Here is a 17,077-nt window from a genome sequence, read left to right as displayed (position 1 = left end):
ATCGTTTTGCAGATTAAAGAAGAAGAAAAAATGTCTCAAACCAAACGGGGCCAAGGCAGCAAGGCACCAAGACAGCGCTTTCCCTTCCTTCTTCTCCAAGTCCAACACGCACCAGATGCTCCTTTCCATTTTCAGCTTCGTCTATTCTTTTCTCTCACCTGGAGGAGGATCGCGAGGCGGCCGAAGAAGAAATATAAGATAAAGGGGGAGAACGGTGTGGTTCTGAGGGGGGAGAATCTTGAGCGATTTTGGCAAAGGAAAGCTCGAATAACCTCTCTTTCTGATGCATTAGAGGTAGATCCCCCTTTATTAGCTCTAGGGATCAGCAATATCGTCTCCTTTGTGAACCTGTAAGTTCATATGCTTTTGATTCCGATTAACATATGGGTTTGTGTATTGGATTTCCAAAAACTGATTGAATAGAAAATTGTCTTACCTTTTCTAGAATTTTGTTTCTTTTGTTCTGATCTTAGAGTAGAACACGAACATTTCTGTATTGTTGAATTAGATTAAAAAAAAACGAATTTAAATTTGCTTCAGAATCTGGCTGTGCAGGTCCTGTGTTTGAACTGGTTTCATTTCTGCCTGTTGTTATTAAATGCATGAAACAGATGATTTAAGAATTTTAAAAATATGAAGAAGAACTGTATGCTTCTGTCTTAAGATCACCATTTCGTTTCGATTGAAGCTATGTATTTTGTTTCTTTCATTTTCATTTTCAATTAGGTGATGCAAGTAAGCCAGATGAGATGAATGTGTTTGGAGTGACTAAGAACTCCCTCTCTACATGTTGATAGTTGGACTAACAATTAGGTGTAGTGTTCAATTACTTTAGTATCTGTGCATAAGAGCAGTAATCAAAAGGTGTTAAGCCATATTTTTGGAACAGCAGAAAAGTTTCATTCTTTTGGTTTCCACTTTCCCTTTAATCTGTCAGCAGAAATTATCAGAGTTTTCCATAATTTTGAGACAAACTAGGGTTATTTAACAAGTGTTATCCTGATTTTGAAGGGGAATTGTTCACTAGTACTGCGGGAGGGGATCAGCCCTAAAGTCCCCTTTCAAGAGGCGGCATCCATTGCTGAAAGCCTCTACGGTATCATCAAACATAATGGTCCACTCACTGTCAGCAACACTTGGAATCACGCCAAGGTTTTCTCTTTTCCTGTCCCATTTTCGTATAGATTGGGAAACTCAGTTTCTGAACTGAAAATTGTTGAAAGCATGAATTTTTCCAAAGCCCACATCATTAACAATAAATCTTAATGCTTTTATTGTCTGTGATTGTGATCTTGCTTTTGCTTGTTGTGTAGTTGAACCACTATCTATTGAACTAATTATCTTTGAATTGGCCTTCATTTTTATGCATTAGCTCCACTGGAGTTGATTCCTGGAAAAGCTCTATACAAACCCCATTTCAATAAGTTATGGAATCTTTTAATGTTCTAGACAAAGGAGACTTCTGATTGTGTTATTACAATTGATACGAGATGCTAAATGATTGAACTGTTGAAGGGGACTATTTGGGTCTTCTTGATTCTGAGTCACCTAAGATCTCTCTTCTCCTAGCCTTTCAATATCCAAATGATCATGTTGTAGTTTGGACCTAATTTTACATTAGTTGTTATGAAGGCTAGTTTCAGGTTGTGTCGCCGTCGCTCACCGTATTTACATTAACATCGCCGAAGTAGGAGTTCACTTCCAAACGAGGTCGAGGACTGGAAAGTACTTGCTTCTTTAGGTAAGTTAATCCTTATTGAAGATTATCAGGCAGTAAATGCGATCATTGTCTATTTATTTATCCTGAGAGAGATATATGATGTACGAACTGTATTATTGAAATTTTGAATGGAGATTGTTCTTCATTTAAGGTTTGTATGAGGGATATATGAAGTAAGAACTGTATTATTGAAATTCGCCTCCTCTCCTCTATCAGGTTAGGGTTTCAACTTTTATCTTTGATGCAAGAGAAGGACAGTGGCGATCTGCTTCGCTTTCTCTTTCCGAGAACGAATCATCGCCGCCGGTGAGTATGCCTTTCGTACCAGCTCCGCCGATCGTAAATAGGGCGGTTATTAACACTTGTTCAAACGCCGTAATGAGCACAGGAGTCACATCCATAGTCAGCAGCGGCGATCTGAGTAGGAAGAAGAAGAGAGGACGGCCAAGGAAGTACTACGCCAACGTTAATTTGATGATTCCGGTTGTGTCGCCGTCGCTCACCGGATTTACATTAACATCGCCGAAGTCGGAGTTCACTTCCAAACGAGGTCGAGGACTGGAAAGTACTTGCTTCTTTAGGTAAGTTAATCCTTATTGAAGATCGTAATGATTCATTATCAGGCAGTAAATGCGATCATTGTCTATTTATTTATCCTGAGAGAGATATATGATGTATGAACTGTATTATTGAAATTTTGAATGGAGATTGTTCTTCATTTAAGGTTTGTATGAGGGATATATGAAGTATGAACTGTATTATTGAAATTTGCAATGGAGATTGTTCTTAATCTAGTGTTTGTATCATTACAATTCTGTGAATCCTAGAAATTATCAGAGTTTTCCATAATTTTGAGACAAACTAGGGTTATTTAACAAGTGTTATCCTGATTTTGAAGGGGAATTATTCACTAGTACTGCGGGAGTGGATTTTACTCTGCATGTGATGACTGTTTACGGAGGAGAGGTGTGTCATCATCATCTTCCTTAAATCTCAGTTGCTATAAAGAAAGAAATACAGGATATTGCTTTACTAATGTTGAAAAGTGTAATAATGCAGGATATCGCATCAAAGATAATTTTATTTTCACAAAATGTTCACGAGGGATTTGGCCAACGGTTTTGTGACAAATAAGGACTGCAACCTTCTAGCTCTAGGTACTTACTACCTTACTGAAGTTGACTCAAAGTATAGGAGGTTTTATGACAAGAAAATCTTGTCATTTGGCCATTTGTTTTTGTTATCTAGGTGTTTCTAAATAGGGATATCATATCACCGTTTCATGTTGCCATTGCATTAGTCTAATTTCTTGTTACAAGTTAGCTAGATCAATTAGATACTTAGTACATAAGTATTTTGTGTAACTAGGTATTTTGAAGGATAATTTTCACAAATTCCTTGCAAGAAAACTAAATTTGTGATATGGGCAATCAACTCTGTTACAATCATCTAGTATGATCACTTTTTTAAGGATAAAAAGTTCATATATATTCCAGGTGATAATTCAGCATGTAGATATTATGAACTGAGGCGGCATGATAGTAAAGTTGTTCAGTGCTATGTTTCTGCATTTAAAATGTAACTTTTCGTTTGTTTGTATTGAAGTAGGCGAAACAATTATGTGGCATGTATATTTATCTGTATGCTCTATTTTCTCTTATTCTTGCAGATTGACAGTCTTAATTATTGTGCAGGAAGGTTGCTAACTGCTTTGGTTTGTGAATATTTAGACTGGGCACAACTTAACCATACATTAAAGGTTTACTTGCCAGAGTGTAATTTGGAAACAAACTCATACAAAATGCTTTATCTTTGATCCAATTTTTGGTATGCCTTATGCATGCATGAATGATGATATAATAATAATATTAATAATAATACTGTGTTGTTTATGTTGATGATAGGTGATCATAATATTCTTCCTTGGGAAGTTTTCTCAATTGTTAGGCTTAGCTGGAAACTGTGGCTGGTATCTGTTGCAATTGGATTTGTGAACTGAGTTGTATTATTAATTAATTAATTAATTAATTTGTTTTTAGTAGGTCAAATGAAATATAATTAAACTTATCGTCGTTTGTTAATTTCATCTTCTACTACGTACACATGAGCTTTAATGACTAATTACTGATCAACATTCGTCCGTTTCTGATCAGACGGTGTTATTTATATCTCTCTCGCGACAGTTAGATAAACAAAAGGAAAATGAAAGAGACATCCAACTCTTCGCCATACCGGCGGCACCTGGACGACGACGTTGAGGCTGGGAACAACGCCTATGTTCACGAGGAGGATCACAAGGAAACGACGTGTAGTCCTTTCGATATCTACTGGACAAATGATGCTTCCGTTGACAGGCTCAAGAAATGGCGGGTACGTAATCTCTGTTTTATTAAAAAGTACTGCATCTTCTCTTATAATCTGATATGCAGATTTATATAATTGGGATAATGCAGACTTACGAGTATGATAAACATGACTTTATTCTTTACAAGTTATTAGGTCAAACATAAGTCTAATTACTATTCATTTTGAAAAGTTCTATTTTGTATTAGTAAATTAAGCAGCTAAATGGTTAAGTGTGTAATTAATTAATAATATAAGAATACTCTTGTATGTCTAATTATTATATAGATAATAAAACACAATAAAAGACATCCAGATGCATTTGTCCATTATTATATAATTAACGAATTAAGATAATTGTATGTCTAATTCTATTAAATAGATCTGATTTAGCTAATTATATATGCCAAACATTATATTATACTCATAATTAAGTGTATATTTCTATTTTTAAATTCATTTCTAATTAATAACCAAACATATATAGGGCTTCATATATATTAATTATTATGTTGATTAGTGGAATTTTACTTTATACTATTTTCTCCCATCTTTTCTTCAATATATAAACTTGTTTGTATGAAAAAGGGTTTTGACAATTAATGTTTAACTTGAAATTGAAAATCTTTAGATTCTTACAAGCTAAAGCTTAATTAGCTAGATTATCGGGACATGTGGTTAGAATATCCTATGGACTATGGAGTATGTATGCCTAGCTAGGTGGGTAATGAATAACCATAGTAAGAATAATTACGCCATTCTACAATGTGACATAAACATTTAATAATTAGGGAAATGTTATATGTTTGAGGAAGGATAAAATCTGATCAAAGTTGCCTGTACTTATGTTTTTGTTGAATAATTTTTTTGGAAATGAGATCAGATGAAGAGCCATTACCATAATTTGGAACATAACTCTTTGCTCGACTTTGAATTGGTTCTCTATATGAATTTAGGTTCAGTGATCTAGATTCCATCTTGTGCAGGGAATTATATCAAAATGACTATTCAGTTTTTAATATTCAGTTATGTATGTTTATAAGCCACTAATGTATAACCCTTTTCTCTGTAAAACTGTCCTTAGATTCTATTACAGCCAGATCCATTTCTCAATGAGCTTACCAGTATGTTTGAGCGCAATACAAAGACAAAATCCGTTTGGGTTACTCTAAAGCGCTGTGAGTTGATGATCATATTTATGTTTTTGCTTCTTAAATTACTTTGTGTGATGTTGATTACATTTTGACTCTCTTTTCTTATGCTACTGAAGCTGTACAGGAATGTTGTGGAAATTTAGAGGGGAGAGGGGATTTGTCCCGATAAATGCTCTGCTTTGATGAGTAGAATCCAGAGACTCACCAAGCACATACTCGTTCCTCAAAAAGAAAAATTCCTGCTTTGAATGATGTGCCGGGCCATCAACGCAGTCTTTCTGCAGATGATGATGTAAGTTTCACCCTCTTGGTCTATCCTATGGCCTGCTTGTACTGATTTTACTTTTTGGATTCTTTTAACATTTCTTGGTGATTGTTATTTGTGCTGGATCAGAAACTTGAGCTTCTAAGTGATGGTTTCCTCTTAAAAATTGAAAATCAAAGAATTCTTTGTCTTCTACATTTTCAAATTAATTTAAACACAGACGGTCTTTGAGCAAGTGGACAGATGATCTATCGTGCAATATGTTTTCTGTTCTAGTGATCCTGTTTTTATGTTCTCACCGTCATCATATGTTTTGCTTGTATTTTGTTCCAGGCATGGGCCAGGCTCTGCAAATGCCTGGCTCAGGACTTTGTACCTTATATGAGTGTTGTAATGCCACCCCTGCTCCTATCTGCTCAACTTAAACCTGATGTTAGTATTGCATTAGCAGATTCTAATGATGAAATTGATGAATCTGATGACGAAAGGTTTGGCATTCTACCTTATAATTTCTTTTCAAAGGTTTAGTTTGATATTTGAATATGACTCTGTTACTGTCATGGAGGATCATGTTGGACCTAAGATCCTGTACTTGCATCAAAGGCAGCAAACCAAGAGGAGCAATTTTCTATTTGTGGAGGAAGGCAAGTGGTGAAAAGATGCCGAGGTAATGCAATGACATGTTTAGTTTGTTGCTTTACTAGTGTTTTTATCTTCGTTTGCTGGTTGACCCTTAACTGTTGGTGTTCTTCTAATTTAGGCCCCCAGCTGCCAAAAAAATAAGATCTCTTGCTTCCTATAGGGGATTTTACTTTTGCTGCATATGGAAACAATATTGCTGTTTTGAAACGTGCTCATCAGGTTAGTTGTTTAGATTCTTTTTTTAATGTAAAGACCTACATGCTTTTATTGGTTTTTTTCTTTTCTTTTTTCAAGAAATACCCTTCCAGTGTTGATAATGTAGTTAGTTAGGAAATTAGTATTATTACTAATTCGTAAGTAACACAAGAAATTCAGATAAAACGGTTCATTGAAATCTGTTTCATGTTAAGTTCACTTGTTTTCTGAACTGATGCAAACTGGAAATTGAATTAGGAAAGTCAAATGTCTCACTGTTTTGAATTCAAAATTGACATTGATCTTTAACTTAATGGTAGGAATTTTGTTTCATGATAAACTGGATTAATGAGTCTAGATTTAAATGATGATGGTCTTGTTTGCATTAGAAATGAATAACGCATTCAAAGACACTAAAACAGTGGGCTGCCCCATGTATGTTATGTTTTCTGAGCAGCCTATTGCCTTTTTTTTTTCTAAAATTGAAATAATTAGTGAGTGCTTCAGCATCCCCAATCCCTAACCTCAACCGTCGTGCTTCTGTAACGTAATTTCTACATGTCCTCTCATCGAAAGACATGTTTTCATACTCTCCAGCTTCAACTACAAGTGATTGAAATGTTTTGGCCACAGTTATTCCAGCTTCATCGTTTGTATCCAATCTTCTCTTTACATTTTCGTCAATTACTTTGTAGGATCTAACATGACGTATTCTCTTAGGGCTTAAAGAATGGTTGTGCTCAAGAGAAATACTTGTTATCACATATTCCCCTTCATTTCGAACAACAACATTAATCTTTGCTTTACAATCTGTCTTCGTTATTGGTCTAGGCTGATGAAACTTGTTTTTTGACTTCGATTCTTTCAGAAAACTCTTGGCACAACCAACGTTGAAGTATTTCCTCTTACCACCTACATTTTTTCTCCCTAATTTGGTAATGCCGAATCCCGTTAAGTGGGCATATGATGTGTAGAATTCAAGAAGTTGTTCTTCGGAGGAAAATGACATTCCAACACTAGGAATGTGACTGCAAAAATTAAGTGAAACCGTAAAAAAAAAAATCCATAAACCACTCATTTCGGGTCCCGAAACCACCCATTTCGGGTCCCGAAACCACCCATTTTGGTTCCCGAAACCACCTTTCGGGTCCCGAAACAACCCATTTCGGGAAATATAAGGACCCTTTCGGGTCCCGAAAACAACCATTTCGGGACAAGGAAGGACCCTTTCTTGTCCCGAAACCAACCATTTCGGGACAAGGAAGTACCCTTTCTTGTCCCGAAACCAACCATTTCGGGACAAGGAAGGACCATTTTTGTCCCGAAACCAACCATTTCGGGACAAGGAAGGACCCTTTCTTGTCCCGAAACCAACCATTTCGGGACAAGGAAGGACCATTTCTTGTCCCGAAACCAACCATTTCGGGACAAGGAAGGACCCTTTCTTGACCCGAAACCAACCATTTCGGGACAAGGATCCCTTTCTTGTTCCGAAACCAACCATTTCGGGACAAGGAAGGACCATTTCTTGTCCCGAAACCATTAGATCTGTTCAGGGTACCTTTCGGGTTCAACATGGGTGGATCTGTTCAGGTTAAGTTCTTCATCTACTGAGTTCTACTGGGTTGTTCAAGTTCGGTGCTTCGGTTTCCTGAAAATTCAAACAGTTTAAATCCATAAATACTTATGTAAAATCTAAACCCTAGATCTATAAAATCTAAACCCTAGATCTATTCAAAAAAAATAAAGATCCTTAAAAAGGATACCATGGAGAAGTAAATGCTGCCGTAGAAAGAAATTAATGCAGCCGGAGAAGAGAAATAAATGCAGTCGGAGCCGGAGAAGAGAAATAAATGATGCGTTTCAGAGAGAGAAAGAAATGCAGAAATATGAAACCCTATTGGGTGAAAGAGGATATGCAGAAATGTAGAATTTTTTTTTCTTTTTCTCTCTCCTAGCTGGCAAGGCCACGTAGGATTCGTGGCCTTGATTTCGCTAACCCTTCGTTGGGTTTATCATACCTCTAAATTTTATCATTCTTTTTTTTTGTGATTAATAATGTATTAATGTTTAGTTAATTTATGGATGTAGAATTTGAAAGGAAAGGTGAGAGTGTTTTGTCGGGTGAGGCCGATGTTTTCTACTGAATCGTGCTTAACATTTCCTTCAACTGAAACTTCAGTTGTAAATACCATAGTCCATTCCAATAATGGTATTTCTTCTATATTCGTCTTATTTATGTTTGTATTTTTTTTTAAAATATTATTTTGTTTTTAAATGTTTTGCTAATCTTTTCCTAATCAGGACGCAAGAATTCGTTCTCTTTTGACCACGTCTTCCTGCCCGAAGCTTCTCAAAAAGAAGTTTTTGTAGAAATTTCTGATTTAATCAGATGTTCGTTAGAAGGTTATAAGGTACAAGGTCTAAATATTTTTAATAACTTTAGAATAATTTAAATTTAAAGACTTTAAATTATTTTATTCAACTAATTTTTCTTTTGTATTTCAGGTCTGTATCTTTTCATACGGACAGACAGGTTCCGGGAAAACTCACACCATGATGGGAAGTGTGAACCAGGAGGGACTGATTTCCCGAGCTATTGATTTAATATTCGATGCCCACGGGCAAAATAGTTATAAATATTCATTGAAGGTAATCATATGTTTTACAGTAACAATTTTTAATTTTGTGTTTAATGCGTTTCTTTTACAGGCTTTAATATTAGAAGTATATAATGATCGGGTAAGAGATATAGTGTCTCGAGCCACTGATCAGAATATATATACGGTTGACCACTTGTCTTTGATCAGAAATAAGTTTTGTTTAAATATATTCCTTGTCTCGAGACACTAGTCAACCGTACATATATTCTGATCAGTGGCTCGAGACACTATCTCTTACCCGATCATTATATACTTCTAATATTAAAGCCTGTAAAAGAAACGCATTAAACACAAAATTAAAAAATGTTACTGTAAAACATATGATTACCTTCAATGAATATTTATAACTATTTTGCCCGTGGGCATCGAATATTAAATCAATAACCCGGGGAATCAGTCCCTCCTGGTTCACACTTCTCATCATGGTGTGAGTTTTCCCGGAACCTATCTGTCAGTATGAAAAGATACAGACCTGAAATACAAAAGAAAAATTATTTGAATGAAATAATTTAAAGTCTTTAAATTTAAATTATTCTAAAGTTATTAAAAATATTTAGACCTTGTACCTTATAACCATCCAACGAACATCTGATTAAATCAGAAATTTCTACAAAAACTTCTTCTTGAGAAGCTTCGGGCAGGAAGACGTGGTCAAAAGAGAACGAATTCTTGCGTCCTGATTAGGAAAAGATTAGCAAAACATTTAAAAACAAAATAATATTTAAAAAAAAATACAAACATAAATAAGACGAATATAGAAGAAATACCATTATTGGAATGGACTATGGTATTTACAACTGAAGTTTCAGTTGACGGAAATATTAAGCACGATTCAGTAGAAAACATCGGCCTCACCCGACAAAACACTCTCACATTTCCTTTCAAATTCTACATCCATAAATTAACTAAACATTAATACATTATTAATCACAAAAAAAAGAATGATAAAATTTAGAGGTATGATAAACCCAACGAAGGGTTAGCGAAAGCAAGGCCACGAATCCTACGTGGCCTTGCCAGCTAGGAGAGAGAAAAAGAAAAAAAAATTCTACATTTCTGCATATCCTCTTTCACCCAATAGGCTTTCATATTTCTGCATTTCTTTCTCTCTCTGAAACGCATCATTTATTTCTCTTCTCCGACTCCGGCTGCATTTATATCTCTTCTCCGTCTGCATTTATTTCTTTCTACGGCAGCATTTACTTCTCCATGGTATCCTTTTTAAAGATCTTTATTTTTTTTGAATAGATCTAGGGTTTAGATTTTATAGATCTAGGGTTTAGATTTTACATAAGTATTTATGGATTTAAACTGTTTGAATTTTCAGGAAACCGAAGTACCGAACTTGAAAAACCCAGTAGATGAAGAACTTAACCTAAACAGATCCACCCCTGTTGAACCCGAAAGGTACCCTGAACAGATCTAATGGTTTCGGGACAAGAAATGGTCCTTCCTTGTCCCGAAATGGTTGGTTTCGGGACAAGAAATGATCCTTCCTTGTCCCGAAATGGTTGGTTTCGGGGACAAGAAAGGGTCTTTCCTTGTCCCGAAATGGTTGGTTTCGGGACAAGAAAGGGTCCTTCCTTGTCCCGAAATGGTTGGTTTCGGGACAAGAAAGGGTCCTTCCTTGTCCCGAAATGGTTGGTTTCGGGACAAGAAAGGGTCCTTCCTTGTCCCGAAATGGTTGGTTTCGGGACCCGAAATGGTCCTTATATTTCTCGAAATGGGTTGTTTCGGGACCCGAAAGGTGGTTTCGGGACCCAAAATGGGTGGTTTCGGGACCCGAAATGGGTGGTTTCGGGACCCGAAATGGGTGGTTTCGGGACCCGAAATGGGTGGTTTCGGGACCCGAAATGAGGACATGTAGAAATTACGTTACAAAAGCACGACGGTTGAGGTTAGGGATTGGGGATGCTGAAGCACTCACTAATTATTTCTTAAGAATGCAAACCAAGAACTCAAACTTCTTCTACCTTATTGATTTGGACGAGGAATCCCGAATTAAAAACGTGTTTTGGGCAGATGGTAGGTGCAGGGCTGCCTTTGAAGATTTTCATGATGTTATCTCTTTCGATACAACATATTTGACAAATCGCTATGACATGCCTTTCGCTCCGTTTGTTGGTGTTAATCATCATGGTCAATCCATTTTGCTTGGATGTGGGTTATTGTCAAGTGAAGATTCAAATTCTTTCACATGGTTGTTTAGAACTTGGTTGGAATGTATGCATGATAGACCTCCCAATGCCATAATCACAAACCAATGTCGATCCATGGCGATTGCAATTGAGAAGGTATTTCCTAAAACACATCATCGATTTTGTTTGTGACATATAATGAAGAAACTTCCTATAAAACTTGGAATCCATACTAAATACCATCTAATAAAGAAGAGGCTGAAAAACATTGTATACAATTCCATAAATATTCAACAATGCGAAGAGGATTGGAATAGACTAATTGAAGATTATCAGTTGGAAGATAATGTTTGGTTGAAATCTTTGTATTTGGAAAGATCTAAATGGATACCTGTTTATGTCAAAGGACAATTTTGGGCCGGGATGTCAACATCTCAACGGAGTGAAAGTATGAACACCTTCTTTGATGACTACGTGCAGTCCAAAACATCTCTCAAACAATTTGTCGAGCAATATGATAGGGCTCTGTTGAGAAATATCGAGAGAGAAAAGAAATTGGATTTCCAATCGTTTAATTCTTTGATACCAACTGTTAGTGGATTTGCCTTCGAAAGGCAATACCAAAACTTATACACTCCAGATATATTTAGATTGGTTCAAGTAGAAGTTAGATGTTTGATGTTGTGCGACATCTCAGCCATTGAAGAGGAAAGTTCAGTTTCTATATTTAGAGTTGAGGAAATCATGTGGGGGGTTAATGGAGAACATCTAAGAGATGTTTCTTACAAAGTACATTACACCGAAAAGGATTGCAATGTGAAATGTGAATGTCGATTGTTTGAGTTCAGAGGTATTTTGTGTAGACATATCATGGCTGTGTTGAAAAAAATGAGGGTGAATGAGGTACCAATGTATTATATAATGGACCGGTGGCGTAAAGATATTAAGCGTGGGTATCAAAATATCACCAACATTTATGATTCAAATATGTCCGTGGAAGAAAAAAAACGTCACAATAGTCTAACTCGATTGATGCAAGAGGTTCAACAAGTTGGAGTAAAATCTGAAGTAACTTGTTCTTTTTGGATGAACGGAATAAAAAGCTTGATGGAACAGTTTATGTCACTTAATCATGGAAGCACTGAAGCATCTAAAGACCAAAGCACAGAAGCATCTCCATCTCCATTTCAATCTCCCGCTACATCCATTTTGATACACTCTCATAAGAAAGTTAGAAGTCGAGGACGACCACCAACAAAGAGGAAACAATCTTTAATTGAAAAAATCCCCAAGACTTCGAGATCAAAAAAGAAGGTAAATTCGGCCACAACATCTACAGTTTTGGATTCAACACAACAACAACAATGGAATGATCCACTTTCAACTCAATTATCCTTCACATCACTTTTGTCCTCTCAAGTATATGTCGAAGATCATGCGTGTGGTGATACATTCAACGAAGATAGTACTTATTTTGATCATGTTATAACTTTGAATATTTTTACATTTTTATCATTCTTGTCCTTTCATTTTTAACGAAGATAGTCTAATCAAGTTAAAGCAAGTTAAAAACTAAGAGAAAACAAGTTAAAAATCTAAATTTCGGGTCCCGAAACACCTTATTTCGGGTCCCGAAACTACCTTTCGGGTCCCGAAACCACATATTTCAGGTCCCGAAACCACCTGTCGGGTCCCGAAACCACATATTTCGGGTCCCGAAACCACATTTCGTGTTTCGAAACCACATATTTCGGGTCCCGAAACCACCTTTCGGGTCTCGAAACCACCTTTCAGGTCCCGAAACCACCTTTCGGGTCCCGAAACACCTTATTTCGGGTCCCGAAACACCTTATTTCGGGTCCCGAAATACCTTATATCGGGTCCCGAATAGTCAAAAAGCACACTCTGCCCAATAACCTTGGAAATATAAAGATTCTCTTCTCTAAAGAAGACAAAACTACCATTCAATGCAAACATTTTCCCTCGAGATCCACAAATAGTCAAAAAGCACACTCTGCCCAATAACCTTGGAAATATAAAGATTCTCTTCTCTAAAGAAGACAAAACTACCATTCAATGCAAACATTTTCCCTCCAAAACGGCTCTATATAAAGAGAGCTTTCCTAATCAAAATAACACACCTCATATCTTAAACTCTCTCTCTATCTACTATCAAAATCATGCCTAGCAGAACTCTAGGAAATTTTCTGAGCATCGATTTCGAATCATGTATGGAAGAGTGGGACGGAAATCACGGAAAGAGGTTCATGTTTGAATCTTTAATTGACACCGGCCTTCGAACCTTTCTCGAAGAATCCGGTCCCATTCTCATTGATGATGTCAAGACGTTCTTCAGGAGCGTTTGCGTCAGGGGCAACTACATCGTCTCTACGGTAAGAGACCATACTTTCTGGCTTGATGAAGCCGAATTTGCCTCCATGTTTAACTTGCCCACAGAAGGGTTCTCTGACTTTCCAACCATGATGGGAAATGCGGAATATTATTACGCACTACTCCTCTCTGGAACCACTGATCCGGTGGAAAGCTATGGGTTAAAAACCCGCCTCGCTTCTCACTTTCAACTTTTTCTTGAGATTGTGACCCGGTCCATCCTTTGCCAATCTCTAAATCAGCGGTATTCCAAGAATACTTACAATCTGATGACCCACATTGTTGGCAAATCCACCATCAATTGGTCAACAGTCATTTTCCAACACCTGAAGAATATGGTGCTAACCAAGAAACGTCTCGGTTATGCACCTCATATAAGTAAGCTAATTCTAAAGTACCGGCCAGAGTTCGGACCGGGCACACCTGCATCCTCTTCAAACATTCTTGACATGGATGCGGTGGAAGAAAGGCTCTCCAACATAGTTATTACATTTTAAGTCCTTCCGTCTTATGTATGTTAGTTTTCACGTCGATTTTATCCTTTGGCAATGTTCTTTCAATATTTTTACATTTTTATCATTCTTGTCCTTTCATTTTTAACGAAGATAGTCTAACCAAGTTAAAGCAAGTTAAAAACTAAGAGAAAACAAGTTAAAAATCTAAATTTCGGGTCCCGAAACACCTTATTTCGGGTCCCGAAACACCTTATATCGGGTCCCGAAACCACATTTTCGGGTCCCGAAACACCTTATTTCGGGCCCCGAAACAACCTTTCAGGTCCCGAAACCGCCCATTTCGGGTCCCGAAACCACTTATTTTATACTTGGTTTTAACTTGTTTTAACTTAGTTTATACTTGGTTTTTAACTTAGTTTATACTTGGTTTTTAACTAGTTTTAACTTAGTTTATACTTGGTTTTAACTAGTTTTAACTTACTTTATACAAAAAATGTACTAAATTAATTAAGAGTTGCTCTTTTCATACAATACAACTTATATGTTTCAGGACATTCTACTTTTAAAATGTCTACAAACTTCTGTAAGATGTTCTTGATATTTTTGTTTAAGTTTGAACGGATGATCATTGTAGTGTATTTGACTCGCAATGCTTCAGGCATTCCCCTTGCCTGTAGGAAATTATAATTCAGCGGTTATTAAAGATTTGTAAAACAAATAAAATGTGAAAATATGTAACTTACATTTTCTATCGTTATACCACAATTCCAATTTGTTGTATCGCCCGTGTACCAATGAATATGTCTCAAACAGTATATTCCGCAATCCGTTTTATTTGAACTGTCTTGCCAAGGTAATTTCAAAACATTGAACGGGAATTGGGCAATTTTATCCGCGATCCCTTGGTCGATAGTTTGGAAGTAGTCCACAACGTTCTGTACCTGTTTTACCAAAGAAGTTAATAAACACTTTCAAAGAAGTCAATACATTATGTGTAAAAAAGACTTCAACGTTACCAGTTGTCGAGTTGTGACATATTTATCATCCCATTCAATATCTGGGTCTAGTGGGAGGTTGTCGAGGACTTCAATTGCTTGGTTTCACATATTGATGACAACCACATAATAGTGATTTTCATACAAAATTGGGAAAAATATCTGCAAGAATATCACCAAGATTCAGATGACACATATAATCAAAAATCAGATAATATAAAAAAGGACTTACCAACTTAGCAGTTTTCATGTGTTCGGGAGTTAATTCGAAAATTCTCATTTCTTCAATCATTCTTTCAATGAAAAGGTCTTTCGTTCTCCAAAAGTCCTGCAAATAAAATCAACATCACAATAAGAGATAATTGGTTTAAACAACAATGAAAGATATAGAGACTTACAGAAACGACTGTCGAAAAAACTATTTTCGAGTCGGAAGTTGATTTGCAGTGAAGAGTGATCATGTTTGCCCACGCATCAATTATCCCACTTTCAACATGGCATTCATTTTTCATTGATTGAAATTGCTCTATGTTGATATTGGTAAGCCAGATAATCGGATACATAGAATACTTCCTTGCTGAAACCAGATAACAAGTTAAAAATCAAACTTTCGGGTCCCGAAACCACCCTTTTCGGGTCCCGAAACACCTTATTTCGGGTCCCGAAACCACCCTTTTCGGGTCCCGAAACCACCATTTTCGGGTCCCGAAACCAGATTTCGGGTACCGAAACCACCCTTTTCGGGTCCCGAAACCACCCTTTTCGGGTCCCGAAACCAGATTTCGGATCCCGAAACCACCCTTTTCGGGTCCCGAAACTAGATTTTGGGTCCCGAATCCACCTAATTCGGGTCTCGAAACCACACTTTCGGGACCATTAATTCAGTCAAACAAACATGATTTAACAAACTATGAAATCTTGATTTACCTCGCATTCGAATCAACTGCATAAATGAATCCCACAACGACTTCATCTCGGTATTCCATATTGACAAAATGATAGAACTCTATATTTCTTTGCTTGTTCTTCTTCATATATTGAGATTGAAGGCGTGCTGGAAGTTCCATCATATGTATGAGAGATTTCTTCTGTTTTTTGGAAGCAACCAATTCTTTTCTCGCGACATCATGAGTTTGAGGGGCAGGCTCGATGATCTTCGTCGGCTTGTTCTGCGTCATGTATGGAGATTTAAGGCGTGCTGGAATTTTCATATGTCGCACTGGATTTCTCCTTCTTTTTCTTGGAGATCCATCTTTTTCAGGTACTTCATCTTCATCTTCCTCTTCGAGAACACCCTTTTGACCCACCTCAGTGTGAGCCACCTCAGTTTGAGCCACTTCAGTTTGAGCCCCCTCACTGTGAGCACGCTCAGTTTGAGCCCCCTCACTGTGAGCACGCTCAGTGTGAGCCCCCTTAGTGTGAGCGTCCTGATCGTTTACCCCATCATCCTAAGTGGGTGTTCGATCTTTGAAGTATCTGTGCATGGCATCCCTAAAAGGTTTATTACTGTCCATTGCTCTATAAATTACGTGGATGGCGTTGTCATACATTGGCGTTGCATCCCAGCCTGAAGTTAAAGATTCCAGTCTTCTCGTGGCTTTTTCAATAAACAACGTACATTTAGCAATCCACGCCAAATTCTCTATAAAACTCAGTTTATCAACGTCCGGACCTGCCGTGTTAATAGGTGTTATATTCATAGGTGGTAGGCCTTGATTCATAGGTGTTGATTCTGACCTCCTCATTGGTGGCCTCTTCCGAGGTGGTGACCTATTCCTAGGTGGTGACCTATTCCTAGGTTCTGCTGCTGCTGCCGCTGCCGCCGCCGCCTTTGGGGTCTCAGACACCCCCTCATTCATATCCTCCTCATCATTATCCCCCACATCATTATCCTCCTCATCGTTCTCCCCCCACATCCCCGGTAGTGGAATTCGTCCCACAACGCTTCCGCGTCCGAATCCTCCGTTTTCAAACTCCGTATCCAGTCTAAACTTCAAATTCGTGTCATTCCAACATGACAGTATTGGAAATCGACGGTCATTAACTCCTCCCAGTTGTGGGTTGCTCACCCTATACACGTAGCACAACTGAAAACAAACATATGTTAATTAAAACC

The 17,077-nt window shown here is 37.3% G+C and overlaps 1 long non-coding RNA gene across 5 annotated transcripts; it reads left to right on the top strand.

The window, feature by feature from the left end:
• The first annotated feature begins 49 nt into the window (after nt 1-49).
• LOC124942545 lies at nt 50-6,343 on the top strand. 5 transcript variants are annotated; one of them, XR_007099701.1, is made up of 12 exons: nt 50-350; nt 1,012-1,152; nt 1,633-1,741; nt 1,937-2,301; nt 2,619-2,686; nt 2,780-2,877; nt 3,415-3,479; nt 3,874-4,090; nt 5,148-5,241; nt 5,334-5,509; nt 5,816-6,149; nt 6,243-6,343. It is a non-coding gene; the product is annotated as an uncharacterized LOC124942545 (long non-coding RNA). The 5 variants fall into 5 exon arrangements; XR_007099698.1 differs by having other exon boundaries at nt 3,415-3,547; XR_007099699.1 differs by having other exon boundaries at nt 3,415-3,547; nt 5,612-6,149.
• The last annotated feature ends 10,734 nt before the right edge of the window (nt 6,344-17,077 follow it).

The sequence above is a fragment of the Impatiens glandulifera genome, chromosome 6 (genome assembly GCF_907164915.1).
Source record: "Impatiens glandulifera chromosome 6, dImpGla2.1, whole genome shotgun sequence".
NCBI classification, from domain to species: domain Eukaryota; kingdom Viridiplantae; phylum Streptophyta; class Magnoliopsida; order Ericales; family Balsaminaceae; genus Impatiens; species Impatiens glandulifera.
The sequence above is the reverse complement of the archived record's forward strand: the minus strand, read 5'-3'. Positions and strand labels throughout refer to the sequence as shown.